Source organism: Macrobrachium nipponense, chromosome 17, assembly GCF_015104395.2.
Source record: "Macrobrachium nipponense isolate FS-2020 chromosome 17, ASM1510439v2, whole genome shotgun sequence".
NCBI classification, from domain to species: domain Eukaryota; kingdom Metazoa; phylum Arthropoda; class Malacostraca; order Decapoda; family Palaemonidae; genus Macrobrachium; species Macrobrachium nipponense.
Window position 1 is genome coordinate 68,452,102 of NC_087210.1, and position 22,774 is coordinate 68,474,875.

The 22,774-nt window shown below is 43.0% G+C and overlaps 1 protein-coding gene across 11 annotated transcripts in view; it reads left to right on the plus strand.

Moving 5' to 3' along the window:
* The first annotated feature begins 4,131 nt into the window (after window positions 1-4,131).
* Window positions 4,132-22,774, plus strand: part of LOC135196290 (UDP-N-acetylglucosamine transporter-like) — a 140,548-nt gene continuing 121,905 nt past the window's right edge. For 10 of the 11 annotated variants that reach the window (XR_010310374.1, XR_010310365.1, XR_010310368.1 and 7 more), the window contains exon 1: window positions 4,132-4,284. The gene's annotated coding sequence lies outside the window, so the exon portion shown is untranslated. The remainder of the gene's footprint in view (window positions 4,285-22,774) is intronic. The other variant, XR_010310372.1, reaches the window with a different exon arrangement.

Below are 22,774 nucleotides of genomic sequence, written 5' to 3' on the forward strand. Positions count from 1 at the left end.
AATCGTTTATCATTTATTTTAACTGCTTACCCGTAATTGATTCAATTTCCCTTACGATTATGTTTAATTCTTTCAAATAGTCTTTTATATGCAGAATCCATTGTGTTTTCTTACTTTCATATTGGTCTGTGACCACTAAAGTTTATGCGTCTGGATATAATAGTTCATTCTTCACATCTCATGAGTTGCAGGAAGGGCCCCTAAACTAGTTTTCTGTTCGGATACCCGTAGTTATTTGTCACTACTTTTCAGTCTGTATGCCTGATCAAAACAGATTATTTTCCTGGAGCCCGAGCTGACATAACGCCAGCTTTTATAATAATAATAATGTTCTAAAGGGTCGACAAAAATACGAATGGTTAAGAGTCCGCATATAATTTTTAAGACTTTACAAATAAGCTTTCGAACCCTTCCCTGGGTTCATCTTCAGTCCAAATGAACAATTAGTTACAACATGTACAGAGATAAATTTAATAACAAGAGTCGTTGAAGATCGTTGACACCGGTCGTTAGATCGTTAATGGGCCAGGTGAAGAAAAAGGGCGGTTAACTCCAACTATAACATTATATATATATATATATATATATATATATATATATATATATATATATATATATACTCTCGCGATAGTTTTTCCCTACTACTAATAATAATAAAAAGGGGGGGAGGCGATAAGTGAGCCTCACTTCAAACACTTGTATATCTCTTTCCCTTACCCTGACGACCTATCAGGACTCCTGTGTGTATCTTTCAGTTGTATACTGGTGACCTGTCAGAGCGAGTAGTCGACCAGCATGGTTTTGTATTGATACGCTGCCGATTAATTACGGCCATATCCTGCCACTAACGCTATAGATACGGAGCTTGAATTCTGGCTTATCTCTTCCCCTCAAAAGCTGAAGGTCAAATTCCACTTGCCTGATAGGCCCAGCTATGGGCAAAAAAAAGACCATGAACATAGTATGGTAGTCGTATAAATCCTTGGTGATTAACAGACTCAATAGCAGTGATTGCTTCATATGACTAAGATTAATTTTCGTTTTTAAGTGTCAATATGATATTTTATTGAAAATACCAGCAGTAATACAAAAAGATTATCATATTAGCTATATAAATACGCACACAGCCACTTTATGGCAGCCTCTGTTGGCTGAACAAAGTCCACAGGAAAACATCAGACCGCTTATCCCTTCACCTTACCATACCAACGGGCCAGACCTTTTAGAGCTTGGGCTTGTGCTGATGCTAAACCAGGTTGATCTGAACCAACCACAACCACTTTGTCAACGGTACGTTGGTCTTCGTTCTATATCTGCTGTATTTCATGTGCAACGCCGAGACATTTTGTGTTCTCATCGTTTATTATTATCATTCATTTATCTCTGGATATCTTGAGGGTTTATTAGGGTAATTTCCACATCCCCTTCTGTCTCATATTGTGAGACATATTTGACATTTTTATTTATCAAAACTTCACGTTTATTGATTTTGCTTTGTTGTCCCACGCTATGCATTTTGTAATTTTCCCAATGAATTATCATGAAAAATTTTAAGTCATTTATCCCCCCTTTTTATTTTTAGCAAACAAATATACGTATATTACATCAATCTTTCATAGTATAATCATACGTGCAACCTGTCTTACACACACGCAGAAAAATCTTACATTTACATTAATTGTTACTGACTTAATCCATTTTAAATCATTCTGAACATTTTCGATTTTCCCATCGGTGTATTCATTTCCATTATCGCACAGAGGTCGCTATACAGATAGTTAAGTAAATAAGGTTTCTTTTTCTCTGTTGCCCGCCCCACTCCCCCCCCCCCCCCCCCAAACCCCCATTTTTTTTTTTTTTTTTTTTTACCTCCGAGCTTTCCGAGATAGTGACCCCTAAGGGTTTTCGTGGGTCGTTATCTGTAACTAATATTTCTTGGGGGTCATTATCTTTATGATATTTACGGTCTTTTGTTTATGATTTTACGGTAACCCCCAACGGGAACGTACTAAACACACCGCAAACGGTATACCTGGTTTAATCCTTAATTGGGGGTCACTATCCAGGAAAGAACTTTTTTTTTTTCTTTTTAGCCGAATAGTTTCGGAAAATCTTTGCCATTCGGGTAAACGCTAATAGAGCCTTTGCCCCATTCACGACTGTGCTTTGCCCAAGCGTTTGGCGGAAGCCCATTCTGAGGTAAGTAAGATAACGTCCTGTTATGCATTCTCTTTGGCTAAACATTTTCTTTAGGTATATATACTCGTGTGCCTCTGTGTGAAATTTTCATTATGATTTGCAGCATGATGCATCAACCCAATTAATTGTTCTTACCCTTATGAAGCCATCGTGATGTGCGTTTACTTTTATTACCTTTTAATCTCCGTATGGTGTTTGTTTGTATGGTGCTTTTACGTTGCATGGAGCCAGTGGTTATTCAGCAACGGGACCAACGGCTTTACGTGACTTCCGAACCACGTCGAGAGTGGACTTCTATCGCCAGAAATACACATCTCTCACTCCTCAACGGAATGGCCGAGAATCGAACCCGCGACCACCGAGGTGGGACGCTAATACCATACCAACCACGCCGTGAGGCGCTCGAATGGTGTCTGACTTGCTTGAATAACTGTATATTTGGCATGATATTTGTAAGGGCACTGCCAGGTCTTCCCCTGAGGCTTAGGTTTACTGTTACTGGAGAAATGTTACTTTTAGTCATTTCCTAACTCATATTTTTGTTTCCAGTTATTAAAGTATGCCGGCATTAGAATTTTCCCTTTCTATAAACATCACATATAGATTTCATTTCAGACGTAACTATTTATTGTGTAGCTAGATGAACAAGCTTCACTCATAGAATGGCCGATTCACGGTGTTTAATGTGAAGAGTTTAGACAGTATAGGGGCTGTAGGTACTCATGCTGTCAATTGTAAGGCTTCACTTCTCTACTCTGCGACGCCAATGACAACCGAGCGTCGGAATTTGTGGAAACCCCTATTCTCATTAATAATTGATAATAATTAACTGGTTAAATAATTCGTATTTTATGTTTACCTTCAAGATAATAGTTGTGAGTCTATAAAATATTTTTTATCAATATTCATTGTTTTCTATAAGGAGGTGAAACGTGCATTTATAAACATTAGGAGATGATGCTATATATATATATATATATATATATATATATATATATATATATATACTATATATATATATATATATATATATATATATATATATAATATATATATATATATATATATATATACTCTCATTATTGCATAATTTATATAATAATTAACTGGTAAAATAATTCTTTTATGTTTACCTTTAAGATAATCAAAATAGTTGTGCGTCTGTAAAATATTAGATATCATGGCTTTCAATCATGTGTAGAATATAATTTTATATAATTTTTTAATCAATATTCATTGTTTTCTATAGGAAGGTGAAACGTGCATTTATAAACATTAAATGATGCTATATTATACATATTATATATATATATATAATATATATATATATATAGATATATACTATATATATATATATATCTATTATATTATCTGATATATATATATATATATTATATTATATAATTGTAGTCAGTTCGGCAGACAACCAGCGAAATTTTCGTGATCTCGATAGAACTCGGCATCGATTAATTTTTAGAATTATTGGCTAGAATGAAAGAAAAAGTGGGCCGTGTGTGCTCACTAGGTTATTAACTGTTCTTTACTTTTATAGTATATAGATAACCTTCGATTTGTATGGCGCATTTGATTCTCCTAAGCTGCACTTTTCTCCTTTTAGCATTTCATGAATCAATTTGATCCACATTACGCTCTTCTTTGCTTTGTTTTGATTCTGCCAAGTATGACATTTCTACGGAATTGGATTTGCAGTGGATGTACTAGTATCGGTAAGGTTTCTCATAAAATTCGCTGCTGATTATGTTTTTAAATGTTCGTAGAGCTTACTAACGATTTACTTTCTCAGAATATATATAACAATCTCTAATCTATTTTACTGACCTGGTGATATTTTTGTTATGATTAATTTGATTTAATGCAAAGTCATAAACGAAACATTATAGTAATGTAATGTCCTCGTATGTGTGCCTGGTGTCATGGTGTGCCACAAACATTAGTTTCTTTACGTAGAAGAGTTAGGAAACCTGTTCCAAGTCTTTACTTCCAACGTAGGGAATAGATCACGGACCTTCATGACTTGATATTTTTTGTGTAACTGGATATCTTAAGCATGGTGTAGCTTGCCAGGTACTTATTTATGTTTAGTATTTTGTAGGATAATTGTGTTGATTTTTGTTTGAAAAATAGTAATATCTCTTCACCGTGAATGAAAGGTAGGTTCACTGAGGGTGGAAACTCTACGGTAGTTTACTGATATTTAGAGATGCCTATCTTGAAAGAGCAGACTACATGGTATGACGGTAACCTTAATATCCTGTCCGTAATGGGAATAAAGAATAGTGAACACCAGTAAGGTTGTGGGTTAATCTTCGATACAGAGAAAAAGGTCCAGGCTGGTTAAGTTCCCATTGGCAAACCTACCCAGGTACCTACCTAGGTAGTAGGCTACCTACCCGGTAAAATGCCGAGGTTAAGAAAAAGGCTAGCTTTATCTGATCAAAGTGTACATAGACGTATTGTAGTTGTTAATGGGATCACTTGCATTTTTTGGGCAGTGCGAGGAGGACCTAGCTAGGCTACAAAAAATAACGATAGGTAGGATTCTAGGTATGGTAAAAGCTGAGGCAGGCGGACACTGTACCGTTGCACAGTCACTTTCCCAAAAAATAACTTTAGCACTTTCAGTATCCTGAATTAGACGCCAGTCCTCTACTTTCTGCTTGAAGTAAGTGTCACAAAATAATGCCATACCTAATTTCTGGTTAAAAAGAAGTTAATGAAAGCCTAGCCACGCGTAGTGCAAACTTACCTCCATGATGCTTTCAAAATTTTTTACATAAAACACCTTACCTCCATGATGCTTTTGACATTTTTTACATAAAACACCTTAAGTTTAGAAGTTTGATGCCATCTCGATGTTTACGGAGTCCCTTGTGTCAACAAACTTACGATTTCCTGTGCTAAATCCACACACGACTTGTACCGATAGACAATAGGACACTTTCTTCACAACAATCTTAAACAGCGAGGGTGTATCGGCCTACAGGTGGGTAACATAGCGATTGTTCGGGAAGAAGAAGAAGAGTGCGCTAGATAACTCATTTATATTACCTAAGTTGAATTTGGAGTGAATTAAGAATGAAATGTGTACAGTTAATCAAATACGCACTGTGGAGTTAAATTAGTGATGGCAGTAAAGATAAAACCACAGATTACAAGGTAAAAATGCATTTCAGTTCAAAACATGACCCCGGGAATAAGACGTCTCATACTTTCACTAATATAGGCAACAAAATGTTGTTTTATTTTGCTGATTACAACTACAATCTTGATTAATATCAATAAACATTACATATAGCTATAAACAAATATTGTTCAAATGAGCGCTGGGAAGACTGAGAAGGACATGTCTGCCAGTGAATGCCCGTATAGTGGGTGCGTGCGGGGGGATCACCTGACCAAAACAAACTAGAGCTACCACGAATTTCAAAAATTCTAGCTGCCGACGGATTTAGAAATTATAGCTATGTAACTACTACTTGGTAAGTATACTTAATTTTTTTTTTTTTTTTTAAGTACATACAAATATGGTTTTATATCTTTCCTCTTCCCTATATGTATTTTAGCCTAACATGCAAAAATCCCATTGCAATTTGACTGACCCCCATTCTAGACTATAATATTGGTTGTGCAACAGAAGTTATTGTACATATTTAGGGATTGAGACTATATCAGAGTTTGACAAGGAAGTTATGTTTGTTTCATGATATCAGACCCTAGATGTTCAAAAGCAAGCTTATTGAGCACTGAAGCCTCACATTTTATAAAGAAGCAAAAGATAGTTCTTCTTGTCATAGTAATTTAATTGACCATTAAAGCTAACAATTAATATTCTGAAAGAGAAAATAAACCATGAGGATTATTTTCTCGATTATAAAAAAGTTTTTTGGGAGATTAAGCTATTTTCATCAAATAAGTAGTTGTATTGATTACAATGTAATTTAAGAATGATATAATATTGATTTTTTCTTTCATTGTTGGTAATTGACTTTTATCATTATTTTCAAGGTTAAGAGTTAAGGTTAAGGGCGACTTCCTGTCAAAGAACTATAAAATTGTGAAAAAAATTAGAAATATGTAAGACTTTTTTTATCTGCATTTAGCTTAACCCTTCTAATCCTCAAAGTATGATAGTTAGTCCAGAAAATATTTATCTTGGCATCCTGATTTACATATAAATAGTGTGGCTGTAAATGTCAGTGACTTTTAAGATTGTAGGAGTAACTTTTATTTAAACAATTGACTTTTGAGAAGCATGTACATAGTATTCATTTGTTGGACTGGTCTGATACAGGTGAATAAGGTAGTCATACTGACAGTTTGGTTGCTTTGTGTTTAAATAGTCAAACCCTCTATTCAGTAACATATACTCCGATCCCTAGCAAGGGGGAGTAAGGAGTAATAATGAACCCTGGTGCATTGGTTTGTTATTGAACAGTCAGAGTTTCTCTTTAGTTCCCTACTGCAATGAAGCTTCCCATATATCATTGTACGTAACCCAGTGGCTGAGTTGTTGGATATCAGTTGATCTAGCTTCTCACAGGCATCAGTCCCTCTCGTGTAGATATTTCTTTTAGAGTTGGACTGGTAGGTAGGCCCCCAGCTGGTTTTGGATGTCTGTACCTCCCACCAAGTATTAGTCTATCCTATTGTTAAGACCAAGGTTTGTTCACTTATGAAATAAAAAATTTTCTAAGACAGTTTGTATTTTTCATAGCTACAGACCTGAGGTCTTAACATTTTACTGCCCACCTCTAGCCGCCCCTCGTCTTCTTAAGACACCCTGGGTCAGGAAAGACTGAACGCAGTAGCGCGGGTGCATGGTCTATGGCCTGTTTTCACCCGATATACACACGCGTTGCCAGATTTCACAAGATTCCTTGCTTATTCATCTTCGATTTAACCAGATCCAGCTAAGGCGCTAGAAAATTATCTAATTGTTAAGACCTCAGGTTTGTAGCTATTAAAAATAAATTTTGTACATGAACTTCCCTGCCAGATATATACTTTGCTTAGGTCTCTGACGTCACGACAGAAAATTCAAAACTCGCGGCACACGCTACAGGTAGGTCAGGTGATCTACCTTACCCGCTGCTGGGTGGCGGGTGTAAGAACCAGTCCCCCTTTCTTGTCAGATTATTTTCTGTCGCCGGCTGGACAACACCTGTTGTTCAGTCCTTACGATAGTTAAATTCTTTCTCGTTGCCGACGAATTGGATTTTGGTGAAGTACCCTTTGTTTGTTGGCTTGGCATACGCTTTTTGGATTGTTATTTGGATATTATTTTTGGATTTCTCTTAGAATTAATAATCATGGATGATTCTGAAGTTAAGAAACCTAGTTTATTTAGGGTTTGTTCAGTGAAGGAATGTAAAGTAAGACTTCCTAAAGCTGCATTAGATCCTCACTCTGTATGTACGTCTTGTAGAGGGAATGAATGCTCTTTTATTAACCCTTGCAAAGAGTGTGAGAATTTGGATGAGGATGGTTGGAAGGCTCTTTCTTCTTATGTGAGAAAGTTAGAGAAGGATAGGGCGCGCAAGGCTTCTTCAAGGAGCTCTAGTAGATCGAGGGTGAGTGAGATTGACGCTGAGAACCCTGTAGTAGAAGTAGTTCCTTCTCCAGTTTCAGCCCCTTCGCCCAGCTTTGAACCCGAAGATTCGTTTTCGGAAGTTGCTTCCGGGAGAGCCTCGATCAGGAGTAAGGAGAGTTTCGCTCGCTCTCGACAAGGTAAGAGTGATAGTGCAAGTGATCAGTGCAGTGGAGGGTGCGTCTGACCGGCTCACTAACGCTTCCAGGCCTAGACCTCTTCCAGACTCCCAGACCCAGTGGAGGAGGAAAGTCGAAAGCCGCAGGAAGGTTAGGGAGAACCCCCACCGGTCAGGCGTCCCCTCGGCAGATCCTGTTGCTCGTTCCCAGGCTGCCTTGGATCGAACCAAGAAGGAGTTATTGCGCCAATGCTTCTTGTCATCTTCGTCGCCTTCTCCCAAGCGTAGATGGAGCGCCTCGGAGTCGTCTCGCCCTCTCAAGAGGCCCTGGAAAGCTCCTTGCGCCCTTCCTTCCAGCCCCGAATCCTTCGCGGAAGAGCCAGAAGTGGAACGCAAGAGAGCCAAGAATTCTTCTGTTTACGCTTCTCCTGCTCGGTCTCGGACTTCGTCTCCTGTAGAGGAATTTAAGGTGTCTCCTGCGCGCATCCTGGCGGGTCTGCAGGCGCAGATTGCGGCTTTAGCTGATTCTATTGCCGGGACTTCTCATCGTCGGAAGGACGCTTCGTTTCCGGTGAAGAAGTCTAAGAACGTCCCTTCTGCTAGCTTTCCTCCGGCTAGAGAAGTTTTTGAGCCTCGTAGCAGGAAGTCAGAAGTGCAGACTGAAGTTCGGGATCAATCTCCGAGTAGGCTCTCCTCTCTCCCCAGCAAGAGTATTGAGCATGTCAGGCGTAAGGAGCCGGACAGGCTCTCTCCTCAGGATTTCCGCTCGTCTTCAGTTAGGCGTCAAGAGCTTGACAGACGTCAAGAGCCTCGTTATCGTCAGGAGCGAAGGAAGAGTTCTTCGCCTGGTTGCCGCTCTCCTTTTGACGGACGCTCGGAGCCTAGTAGGCGCCAAGAGCCTAGTAGGCGCCAAGAGCCTTGTAGGCGCCAGTGGAAGCATTCCTCTCCGTTGGATCACTCCCGATTGGATAGGCGCTCAGAGCCTTGTAAGCGCCGTGCTTCGGACAGGGACTCCTCCGTGGATGTTTTCTCTCCCCGTGGCAGGCGTCAAGAGCCTGGTAGGGGTTTTGAGTCTGATAGGCACCAAGAGCCTGGCAGGCGTTTTGAGGATGGCAGGCGCCAAGAGCCTAGCAGGCGCAGAGAGCCTGATAGGCGCTCTCCCTTGTCCAGGCGCTCTTCTGTGGAATTAGACTTTGTTTCCGACAGGCGAGCTTCCACTAGTAGGCGCTCTCCTAGCAGGCGCTCCCCAAGTAGGGGCTCCCCAAGTAGGGGCTCCCCAAGTAGGCGCTCTCCTAGTAGGCGCTCTCCAAGTAGGCGCTCTCCTAGTAGGCGCTCTCCTAGTAGGCGCTCTCCTGGTAGGCGTTCTCCTAGTAGGCGCTCTCTCTGTAGGCGCTCTCCATGTAAGCGCTCTCCCAGTGGACATTCTCCCAGTAGGCGCTCTCCGAACAGGCGCTCTCCAAGGAATAGCTCTCCTCCTGGCAGTAGAACTTCTAAACGTCATTCTTCTGAAGAATACCTTGGGGATTCTGAGGAAGATTTACCCAAGGATGCTTCAGTTTCTTCATACAAGAGACTGGCCGATCTCCTCTTGCAAGATTTTGGGGAGTCTCTTTCGGCCGTTGCTCCTCCGTCACCTCCGTCCTTATTTTCAACGACCAATACGACTAAGAAGTCTTCAGTCGTTAAGATGAAACCGACAGTGTCGATGAAGAAGGCTCTTAAGAACTTTGACGACTGGTTGGTATCGAAGGAAGAGAAAGGCAAGACCGTATTTTCTTTTCCCCCGTCCAAACTTACGGGTAAGATGGGGTTCTGGTACGAGTCAGGAGAGCCCTTGGGTCTGACTCTTCCCTCTTCAGCAGACTCGGACTTCTCTTCGTTGGTTGATTCCGCACGTCGCTCGCCGCTTAATTCTGCGAAGATGACATGGGGTATGAGCGAGTTGGATCACCTTCTGAAGGGAATGTTCCGAGTCTTAGAGGTTTTTAACTTTCTTGACTGGACCCTTGGAGTCATGGCTAAGAGGACTCAAGATCAAGACACTCTTTCACCTGAAGACCTTTACGCAGTGCTGTCTTGTATGGACAAGGCAGTGAGAGACGGATCCTTCCCTTTTTGGCGCAGGAGTAGTAAAGAAGAGGGCCGTTTTCTGCTCCTTTCTTACCAAGGCTGTTTCTCATGCACAGGGAGCTTCCTTGTTGTATTCCCAACTTTCTCCGCAACTCTTCCCGAAGAAGATAATTAATGACATCTCCAGCTCGTTGTCAGCAAAAGCGACGCAGGATATGCTGGCTCGCTCAGCTAGAATCCCGAAACCTTCGTTCCAACAGAAAACGAACAAGGAAACTCAGAGTAGGCAAGAGCCCTTTCGAGGAGGCCCTTCGTCCCGCTCTTCTTCCTTCAGAGGTTCGAGACCACCCAGAAGAGGAAGGACCTTCTCTCGGTCAATTAGGGCCAAGAAGTAGCTCGCGTGTCCTCCAGACAACTGTGGGTGCCAGACTTCTGAACTTTGCGGATGTCTGGGCACGAAAGGGGGCGGACAACTGGTTTCTCGCTATCATCAAGAGGGGATACCTCATTCCCTTTATCTCGAGACCACCTTTGACCACCACTCCAAGGGAACTGGTGGCCAAATACAAAGACCCACTAATGAATCAAGCCCTCGCTCTAGCAGTAGAGCTGATGTTGGAGAAAGAAGCAATAGAGATGGTACAGGACCCTCTTTCCGCGGGTTTCTACAACCGTCTGTTCCTAGTTCCCAAGAACTCAGGAGGATGGAGGCCGGTTCTGGACGTAAGCACCCTGAACGTCTTTGTGAAGAAGAGGAAGTTCGCTATGGAGACGACTTCATCAGTCTTAGCAGCTCTTCGTCCCGGGGACTGGATGGTGTCACTGGACCTTAAGGACGCTTACTTCCACGTGCCGATCCATCCTTTTTCACGCAAATTTGTAAGATTCATGTGGGGAGGGAACGTTTTTCAGTTCAGGGCCCTATGCTAATGCCTTTCCACAGCCCCCCAAGTCTTCACTGGGCTGATGAAGAACGTTGCTCAGTGGCTTCATCTAGAGGGAGTGAGGATTTCCCTCTACTTGGACGATTGGCTAATCAGGGCCAAGTCCAAGGAGAAATGTCTGGAGGACTTACGATTAACGTTGAATCTAGCAGCTTCTCTGGGTTTGCTAGTGAATTTCGAGAAGTCACAGCTAATCCCCAGTCAAGAGCGTATCTATCTGGGGATTCTGATGGCTTCTCAGGTTTTTCGGGCGTATCCTTCCCCAGAGAGGATAACCCGAGGTTCGGAGAAGGTAGCAATCTTTCTAGAGAAAGATGTATGCACAGCGAGGGAGTGGATGAGTCTGTTGGGGACACTCCTCGCTGGAGCAATTCGTTTCTCTAGGGAGGTTGCACCTCAGACCCCTACAGTTCTTCCTGACGAGGAACTGGAACCGAAGATCTCAAGGTCTAGACTTTGCGTTCAAGATTTCGCAAGAGATAAAGGAGGATCTACGGTGGTGGCTAGACCCTCTACTGTTCAAGGAAGGCCTTTCCTTGCAGGTTCGGAACCCCAGCCTAGTGTTAAATATACAGACGCATCGGACATAGGTTGGGGAGCTACTCTCGGGTCGAGAGAAGTGTCAGGCACCTGGATGGGGGATCAGGTGTCCTGGCACATCAACAAGAAAGAGTTAACAGCGATTTGGTTCGCTCTCAAAACCTTCGAACCCCTCGTAAAGGGAAAGTCAGTTTCAGATCAACTCGACAACACCGCACAGGCCCTGGCTTACATTCGGAAACATGGGGGGACTCCATCTTTCTCCCTTTGTACGAGACAGCGAGATCACGTCCTCCTGTGGTCGGTAGGAAAGGAAGCTAAAGTCGTTCTCACCAGGTTTCGTACAGGGGAAAGAAAGAAATGTCATACGGGCGGATCTTGCTAAGCAGAAGGAATCAAGTCCTTCCCTCAGAGTGGACTCTGCCACTTGGACGTTTATGCCAGGAGCTGTGGAGGACGTGGGGCAGGCCCCATCTCGATCTATTTGCGACCTCCAGGAATGCGAGGATAGATCTATACTGCTCCCCTATTGCGGACCCAAGAGCAGTGGCAATAGATGCATTCCTGGTGGATTGGAAAAACCTGGATCTTTACGCGTTCCCGCCTTTCAAGATTCTAGGGGAAACGCTAAGGAAGTTCGCAGCTTCAGAGGGAGCAAGGATGACTTTGATAGCTCATTCTGGCCCGCTCACGACTGGTTCACAGAGGTACTGGAATGGCTGGTGGATGTTCCAAGATCCCTACCACTAAGAGTCGATCTGCTCAAACAGCCCCACTTCGACAGGTTTTCACAAAACCTCCCCGCTCTCAGTCTGACTGGATTCAGACTATCAAGAGTCTCGTCAGAGCTAAGGGCTTTTCGGCAAAGTCTGCAAGGGCTATTGCCAATGCACGTAGACCTTCCACATCTAGAGTCTACCAGTCGAAGTGGGACGTTTTTTCGACGTTGGGTGCAGGACTCATAAAGTTTCCTCCTCCAGTACCTCTGTGACTCAGATAGCAGATTTCCTTATCTTCCTGAGGGAAAAATGCGGGTTAGTAGTCTCCACCATCAAGGGCTACAGGAGCATGCTGTCCTCAGTTTTTCGTCATGAGGATTAAACATATCCGAAGACAAGGACCTCCATGACTTATCAAATCATTTGAGACGGTTAAAAGAACCTCCTACTTAGTTCCTAGCTGGAATCTAGATGTCGTGCTGCTCTTTCTGAGGTCCTCAAGATTCGAACCTCCCCATATAGCTTCGTTCAGAGACCTTTTGATGAAGACTCTTTTTCTCTGTGCGTTAGCTTCAGCGAAGAGAGTCAGCGAGCTGCAGGCTCTAGAAGGTGAGGTAGGTTTTCAAGGAGGCTCCGCGATTTACTCTTTTCTTCCGGCTTTCCTAGCCAAGAATGAAAACCCTTCTTCACCATGGCCCAGGAGCTTCGAAATTAAAAGCTTATCCTACTTAGTTGGGACAGAAGAGGAGAGATCTCTTTGCCCGGTGAGAAGCCTGAAATTTTATCTTCAAAGGAAGAGAAGACTTGCTGCTAATGAGAGCAATCTCTGGTGCTCTGTAAGGGACCCCAGTAGGCCCTTATCTAAAAATGCCCTCTCATTCTTTATCAGGAATGTTATTAGAGAAGCCCACACATCGTGCAGTCAGCAACAGTTTAGTCTTCTGAAAGTCAAGGCGCACGAAGTAAGGGCCATCGCGTCGTCTTTAGCTTTCAAGAAGAATATATCATTACAAAACCTCATGAAGGCCACTTTTTGGAGGTGTGAATCAGTCTTCTCCAATCACTACCTAAAAGACGTATCGATTACGTATGAAAAGTGTTTTGGGCTAGGCCCTTACGTATCGGCGGATTCAGTGCTGGGGCAGGGAGCTGAAACACATCCTTTTTAATCCTTTTCCCTGTTAGTTTTTAATTTTGAGTTTTTGGTTGTACGAAGGAGGTTGCAGGAGGCAGCCCTTCTTTCTTTCGTATACAATAATATTAGTAATTGGTTAGGTGATCGGTTGTGCTTGAGGCTCCTTGCGGTTGGTAGTGATAGGCTCTGGCATGTAAGCGGGTTGATCCCCATTGACCAGACCCTGTTTGGATTCTGCCAAGTAAGTGGACTCAGTTCCCATTGGTAGACCCAAAGAGTTCTTCAGCCATAGGTCACGCCCTCGCTGAGACTCTTTAGGCAACGCAGACTAATAGACAGTAACTATGAAGTCTTCTGCCTAAATCAGGTAAGAACCAAGGGTTTATTTTTTGTTCCTTTAACATGTGTTGTCCCTGATGGATTATCACAATTATTTACTTATATGTATGATTATTATTATTATTAATATGTACCTGTATTTCTAATGCACATTTAGCATACATGTTGTGTTAGGAATACGTAAATGCAATTATTCATGTTTATCGGAGCATAGGGAATATTATGTAGCATTTATATCATTTTGTGGTGCGCTATTCATTTGTCTGTATCTGGTATCACTGCAATTAGTCTACGCCATAGCCCGCCACTGTTCAAAGCTCCTCCAGTGTATAACTTTTATAATTATCATTTTCACGTATTATATGGCTTAAGGATTTACGCAAGTGTTTCAGTGAAGCCCTATATTAACTATATTGAAAGATAACAAAGATGGCGCAGTGAGTGACTTGCCATAAGTGAATTTCGATCAGTTATTAACTTCTCCAACCAACTTGGTCAAAGCAAGCAAGAACCAAGTGTTCGTGTTCATCGTAACCAAGTTACCAAGCAGCAGTGAACTCGAGCTTCGTTTGGATGTACGTACATATTGGCAGTGAGCTTGTGTAGTGATCAATATATTGTTGGGGCTTTTTACAGTGACTCAATATGCTGGGGCTTTATTACAGTGACTCAATATATGCGGGGTTTGATGCTACCTAAATTAGGACTAGTGTGCGTTGGCCGTCTGCAGAGGCCGGAACAGAGCGTCACACCCATACTCGCCAGCGTTTGAGGGGCGACTACTTGCGTTCACCGTGACTTGTGTGCAACGGCGCAAGAGACCACAGCAGTTACAGTGTTGCCAGCTCCCGATCTTGCTCTGTTACCTAGAGCTATTGTAGTCGGTGATTGGTCTATCGTTTTGTGACTCATTGTGACGTTACTACTGAGGGGCGCTGAGCGATATTCTATTTCTTTTTTCGATTTGAATTTTCTATTTAGGCGCCAATTACACTGAAGGCGCTAAGCGATATTTTTCTCTTATTTCGTTTGAATTGTCTATTTATGCCGCCAAAAACACGAGTAAAGGGAAGAGGAACCGAAGACTTTGGAGGTTTCTTCCCCCCCATCTTCCTCAACCACCGCCGACATGACGTCATCTCCAACACATTAAAGATCTACGTCTCCCTCATCAACCCCTTCGGCCATGGATTTTATCAGCAAGATGTTTGAATACATGGATAGAAAAGATGAAGAAAGAAGAAAACAAGATGAAGAAAGAAGAAAAGAAGACTATGTCAGGCATCAGGAAGAATTTAAAGCATTAATTGAAGCTATGACTGGCCCCAGGCACCCCGTACCTCAAGCAACTAATGGCATAGGGCCCCCTACCCCAGTACCTACATCTGCAAGCGTTCTCCAAGGGCCTAATTTAGCTGTGCAAGCACCTAAGGTTACAGTAAATTTGCCTCCACCATTGACTCACGATGTCACCTATAGACAATACACAGAATGGAAGCAGATGAAATGATTATGCTGTTATGGTAGATTTGGATAATTTACCACAACCTAAGCAATTAATACAGCTAAGGGCATGCCTAAGTGTTGAGATGAGACGCTTGTTAGAGCACAATTTGGGTATTCCGCCAGACTCACCTATGCTTTTAGATGGTGTTTTAACTCAAATTGAAAACTTATATAAAGGGTCAGCAGAATGAGGCACTTCGCCGTTTAGCTTTTACGCAATGTAAGCAAGCAGAGGCGAGTCATTAACGGATTTTTTCGTTCGTTTACAACAGCTCTCAGAGGAGGTTGATTTGTGTGAAGGCGTTACCTGCGTGGAGTCGCAAATGAAACACGCCATTTTGGTTGGCATAAGGAATGAAGAACTCACCAAGAAGCTCATCAGCATGCCAACTACAGCAACACTTGAGGAAGTAAAGCTAACTTGCAGGGCTTTTGAAGCTGCAAAGAAGACAACGACTGAGCTAAAGGCTCCACAGACTTCAGTACGTGCTGTGTCAAACTACAAGAAGCAAAAGAAGGTTGCTGCTAAGCAGCCGCAACCTAAGAAAAGTTACTCGCAGGAGAAAAACCCTTCTTTCAGTACAGATGCAAGAATTATGGTCAACAGCATCATAGCGACACATGTAAGGCAGCATCTCACAAATGCAGGAACTGTGCTAAAACTGGCCATTTCCCATACACTGCTGCATGTCCCGCATTGGCTAAGGAGTGCCGAGTTTGCTATAAATTTGGCCACTATGATGTTTGCTGTGCACAGAAAAAAGTCAAAGGGAACTAGGGAGTCGAAGGATTTAAAGGAAAATAAATTGAACACCGTCAAGAACATCTTCTCCAGCTATACGTTTCAGTCGCTTTACGCCCTCAAGGTTGCCCCTCACCGCCTATCAATTTACATGTTGCATATGGCGGTAAATCAGGGAAGATCAACATTATCCCTGATACCGTGCAGATACCACTGTGTTTGGAGTGCAGCATCTACAAGCACTGGGCATCGGTATCGAGGAATTGCGGCCTCCCCCTGAATTGCAGTTCTCCAACGCTGATGGATCACCCATGGAAGGTAAGTATTGGGATCAATGGAGGCCATGATGAACATATGGTAATATATCATACAAGGGGTACTATTGACGTCTTAGTTTCTCAACAACACCCCTACTGTGTTATATGCCCTCCGACACCTAAGGATCATTCCCTGGGACTTCCCGCGTCAAATGCAAGAGAGGAACTGAGCAGGACTTCAGTAGGAACCAGTCAGGTGCCAGCCAGCAACGTTATAGCATCTGAAACTACATCTGTTTCTCCACCACCCTGCTACAATGTCACGGAAGAAGCCAGGCGAATACTTTCTTAAGGAATATAGCGATGTGCTAATGACAAAGGAGCAGTTTCATCAAGGAGCACAACTTAAGCCAATGACTGGGCCGCCCATGCGTATTCACCTTAAAGAGGATGCCAAGCCCTTTGCAATCTACACTCCACGGACAATACCACTAGCCTTTCAAGAGGACTCAAGACTGAGTTAGATGGCAATGGTAGCACAAGGTATCATTGAACCTGTTGGGATCAGCCGTCCCCATGGTGTCACCCCTTAGTGGTTGTGCCCAAACCTACAGGTGGTGTTCGTGTCACCACAGATTTAAGCAAGTTAAATTCACAGGTGCAAAGGCCAGCCCATCTTTCACCATCACCGTTTTAGTGCAATTAGGAGCCTCAATCCTACTTCCCAGGTATTTCTCCACTATGGATGCATTGTGTGGGTATTGGCAGATCCCACTAGCAGAGGAATACCAGCCCTTACAGCATCATCATGCCCTATGGTCGTATCGCTATCGTCGTTCTCCTATGGGATTCAGCGCCTCAGGAGATGCCTACTGCAGGAGAGGTGATGTTGCCCTTCAAGGCATCCAAATTGTGTTAAGGTGGTGGATACATTCTTGTATATGATAGGGATTATATTCTCACTTATGCAGGGTTAACAAAGTTTTGTTACGTTGTAGGACTCATGGTATTACTTTAAATGCAGAAAAGTTTATCATTGCTAGCCCTGCTGTATCATTTTGTGGATACACATTATCTGAAGATGGAATTGCAGCTGATAAGGAGAAGGTTCGAGCTATATCAGAGTTCCCGAAGCCAGCAAATCTGACAGATTTAAGGTCATTCATTGGCCTTACTAACCAGTTGACAGGATTTTTCACCCAATCTTGCAGCTGCGAGCAGATCCACTTCGACCGCTATTGAGCCCAAGAGATCCTTTACGTGGGACGGCAGATCACGATGCTGCCTTTGCCAGTGTTAAAAAAAGGCTCTCTCTCAGCCACCTGTGGCTAGCTCATTTTGACCCGACGGCCCACTATACTGCAAACGGATGCTTCTCGTTTATATGGTTTAGGATATGCCCTTCTGCAAGACCACGGGGAAGGCTCATTTCCGCTTGGGTCCAGTGTGGTTCACGATTTTTGGCTGATGCAGAAACTAGATGGGCCACCATTGAGTTGGAATGTTTTAGCTTCAGTTTGGGCTATGACTAAATGTCGTCATTTCTTACTTGGATTACCCCATTTCACATTGGTGACTGACCATAGACCCCTGTACCCATCTTGAAATACATATACTTTGGATGCAGTGGAAAACACACGTCTACAACGTCTAAAAAGAGAAAGTTTCACCATATATCTTCACTGCAGTGTGGCGTAAGGGCAAGGAACATTGCATCCCTGATGCCCTCCTCACGTTCCCCTGTGAGCCTCCCAACGTCTGAGGATGATATGCTAAATAGTGAAACCCATCTTTTCCCTAAGGAGTGTAATAGCCCAAGACCGTTCAACGCAATTTCAGAGGTGAAGACATCAACTACACAAGATCTTACCTTGGAGAAATGCGCACGCGCAGCACGTGAGGACCCTTCATACACAAGACTCCTCCAGAACGTTGCCAATGGATTCCCCAGTCATCGCTACGACCTCCACAATGACATACTACCCTATTGGAAAATAAGGGAGGAATTATACACCGATGATGACCTTGTATTGTACGGAGCCCGAATAGTGGTTCCCTCAGCTATGCGACGCAATATTTTAACACGCCTTCATGACAGCCATCGTGGTGTGGAGGCAACTAAGTCTTCGGCTAACAGCTGTATATGGCCAGGTATTAATTCAGATACTATAGCAAATACGGTCCACGCCTGTGAGCCATGTCAGATAATGCAGCCAAGTCAACAGCAGGAGCCGTGGTTATGCAACGAGAACCCCTCTCGTCCTTTCGAATCTGTATCGGCTGATTCTTCAGTGTTGCTGGGAAATCTTTCCTCGTGTATGTAGACAGGCTGGTCTGGATGGCAGTAGTAGTAAAATTTGGTACTAATACTACAGCAGAAGCAACGACACGACACTTCAGCCACATCTTCCGAGACTTAGGTGTTCCTGTAAGGCTGATGACAGATGGTGGACCTCAGTTCACCAGCTCTGAATTCAAAAATTTTTCTGGGCAGATGGGTGTTCAACATGTGATTGTCCACACACTATCCCCAAAGCAATGGCCATGCTGAAGCAGCTGTAAAGAAGGTCAAACATTTTATCCTAAAGGTAGCACCTTCTGGGAATATCGACACCGAAGACTTTGACAGAGATTGTTGGAGATACGGAATACTCCTAACTAATGCTGGGCCGTTCTCCAGCAGATATTATATGGGCAAGCCCTCCGATCATGTGTCCCAGCCCATGCATCATCATTCAAGCAGGAATGGCAAGCGAAAGCAGAAGAATACGACCGTCGTGTAGCATCATGTTCTCAAGCAGCTAAAATACGGTATGACAGCAATGCACACCCTTTGGCACCCACTTAAGCTTGATGATAATGTCCGGATTCAAGACCCTATCTCTAAGCGATGGGATAAGACAGGCGTTATAATGGGCATCGGCAAGTCGAGACTACTATGTGAAGTTACCCTCAGGAAGAATATTATGGCGTAACGCCGTTTCTTACGCCCTGTAAATCTCCCTAATTCACAATTGCGGATGAGATGCAACAGTCTCCAAAGAAGGAAGGATTTTAGCCCCTGCTACAAGTCAACAACCGCAAGTGACACTCACCTAGAGTATCGACGTTCACCTAGACTCATACCCGTTCATAAAGCTCTTTGAAGCAAAGGGGAGGGGAGGTGATGGATTATCACAATTATTTACTTATGTCATGATTATTAATTATTATTAATATGTACCTGTATTTCTAATGCACATTTAGCATACATGTTGTGTTAGGAATACGTAATGCAATTATTCATGTTTATCGAGCATAGGAATATTATGTAGCATTTATATCATTTTGTGGTGCGCTGATTCATTTGTCCCTGTATCTGGTATCACTGCAATTAGTCTACGCAAACCCGCCACTGTTCAAACGCTCCTCCAGTGTATAACTTTTATAATTATTTTCATTTTCGTATTATGGCTTAAGGATTTACGCAAGTGTTTCAGTGAAGCCCTATATTAACTATCTATTGAAAGATAACAAAGAGTCCCCACTTTCTAGGTGAGTATGTGTCTCTTTCCCTCCACCAAGGGTGTCAATCAGCTAAGTATATATCTGGCAGGGAAGTTCATGTACAAAAATGATATTGTTAGTATACATTAAGTTTTTGTACATACTTACCTGGCAGATATATACGATTGATGGCCCCCCACCCAGCCTCCGCTCAGGATACAGTGGAGAAATAATCTGAACAAGAAAGGGGGACTGGTTCTTACACCGCCACCCAGCGGCAGGTAAGGTAAGTCACCTGACCTACCTGTAGCGTGTGCCGCGAGTTTTGAATTTTTCTGTCGTGACGTCAGGAGACTAAAGCTAGGATATATCTGCCAGGTAAGTATGTACAAAACTTTATTGTATACTAACAATATCATATTTGTCTTAGAAAATTTGTCATTTATTCATACATGAACAAACTTTCGTTCTTAACAATAGGATAGACTAATACTTGGTGGGAGGTACAGACATCCTAAACCAGCTGGGGGCTCATTTCAAACTATTGGATAGATTTACATATATCATCAGTGAAGTTTGTATCTATGATTTATTGTTGACTTGTGGCACAGATGTAAAATGATTTCATCATGTTTTGTGTTCATAAAAAGGTACTATTGGAAAAAAACCAAAAATCCTCTACACTTCTTTACGTGACCCAGCTGTTTTGGTTTACCACAGTAGGCAGGTTGCTGCAGCAGGTAGTGTCACTTTCTAGCATTATACTATTTGATACTATTTGCCAGGTGTTTTATCTTGACTATAATTAAAATGTGAAATAGGCCTGGTGCAGTTGTGGAATTATCTGATATTGGAATACACCCCCTGAACACCTGAATAAGCCCTGGTCACTTACCAGCCCGAACCCTCATTTATTAAAATTTACCAAATCTTTGAGTTAAAATAAATGATCAGTGTTGCCAATCTTCTGGCAAACACCCTCGTTACCTATTTACCAGCCCACCGCTGGTAGCCCTGGCCTGCCTACGGCCGGTCACACCTGCCCTCTTCACGTCAATCACTTATCGTTCGCCGGTGGAGTACGGACGTATCCACAGCGAACTTCTTTTTTGGTCTTGCCCGGCCTTCATTTGCACGTTGAATTGATTAATTTGGTGCGAATTACGCTTTCCTTTGGATTACGGTTTTGAATTGCTCTGTATACCTTTCATTAGACATGGATTCGGCTAAAGAGAAAACAACACAGGCTATGACAAAACGACATCAACTTCTGCATCCTCGGCCACGACATCACAGAAAAGCGACGAGCGGAACTTCAAACGACGTATCGTCTTTGCACAATGCAAGAAGAGGATGAGTCTCTAAGACACGACAGTCCTCATTATGCGTAAATTGTAGGCCTGTCCAATGTAATGAAGACTAATATGTGTAGAATGTCAGGAGTGGTCTTTGGAACAAAATGTTAGGGTATCTTAAACATAGGAAAGGTCTTGTATCAAGAAGTAAAGTAGGCAGGAAGAGTCTAATGTAGAACAAGATAGAGATTTAGAGACAGTGCTTTTTAAGAAACTTGAGCGTAGGTTGACATCGAGTATGGACGTCTCTGTTTACTGATTTCATGTCAAGGCTGAGTGAAGATAGATCAAGCAATAGGGATACTGAAAGTACTAATCGTTCTTTTCCAGCTCCCCTGCCTGTTCCAGAACCGCCCTAACGGTGCTGGGGGGTTATGGGGATCCGCAAGCCCACAGGGGCAGGATCCGCCGTCCCCCCTGGCGCGGAGCAGGCAGAGTAGTAGCAGTTTCCCCTTTATCCCTAACAAGATGGTAAGTTTATATCAGAATTAGGAGACAAAGTGAACAGATAAGAAAATAGCACCAGGTGTGGAGGAAAAGATCTCTTTAGCCTTAGAACAAAGACCAGAAGGTAAAGATGACCAGGGTTCTTTCGCCGCTCGATCCAGCGGATTGTATTTTTTATTTCCTTGGGTCTATCATCCGGGGAAAAACAGATAAAGATATTAGTAGAATGTAATTCAGTCCTCGTCTACTAATAAATTCGTAGAGGAGATTCCTTCTTCTTCTCGTTAGTTCCGTTCGGTCCGGGGGTTAATCCTAGTCCTTCGGTAGGTTAGATCAAGGCTAAATATAGCAGAGTACAATGCTAATTTTCTCGGCTATCACAAGGGTATAGAACTCTGTTTAGGCAGTGTTTTCTGATGAAACTACAGTGACATCAGAAATCACGTGCTAAGAATTTTCCTGAATTTGAAGATGATCTTAGTTTTGATTTTCAAGGTGGAGATTTTCAATTTATTGGCTCTCTTTAAAGAAGAGAATGAGATGTAGCCCATCTGAATCTATGTTTCAACTTCCTTCCTCTCTCCTCCTTCCTTCTTCTTCTTCTTCCTTTTCTGTTACTTCTTCGGAACTGATATCTGCTATGCCTTCTGGGTCAGTAGGGGTTTCTATTTCTCCTTCTTCTATGTTTCCTACTTCTGAGGGTTCTTCGACTTTTTTCAATTCCTTTCCTAGTAGTCGGGGGGGAGCATCTGATTCCGGTATTCCTTGTTCGGATGGTGTCAGTGGTCAGGTGATTTGGTCGGATAGTACGGACAATGTATCTGTTAGGATGTACCCTTACTCTTCAGTCGTTCCTAAGACGGATACGACAATATTGGCAGGGTTTGGGGGTTCTTTGAGCTCACTGCGCACAACCCGAGAGTCAGGTTGGAATACTGTATTGACTGACAGTAACATGGCTAGCTCGTTGGCAAGGGGTGGTAGGAGCATGAACGTTGGTTTGTTCCGATACGTAATACAAACCCTCGGTCCTTTAACAATAGGAAGGTAACTAGCGGCAGCTGGGACGGTCGTAAGTTTCGAACAAGGGGAGAACGGTAGTTAACTGCTTGTCCGATCGTGCGTGCGCAGCGCCGCGCGCCCGGGCGGTGAAGAATCACTTTTTGCTTTCGGCGTGGTGTGACAGGACGTGCTCGTCATCGCTCTGCCCGCTATTTCGTCGTGTGCTTTGGATGTTTACAATTTCTTCTGACTGGTTTGTTTGTGGTTTTGAATGAAATTGTAAGTACTCTTTTTTCATTTTTCATTG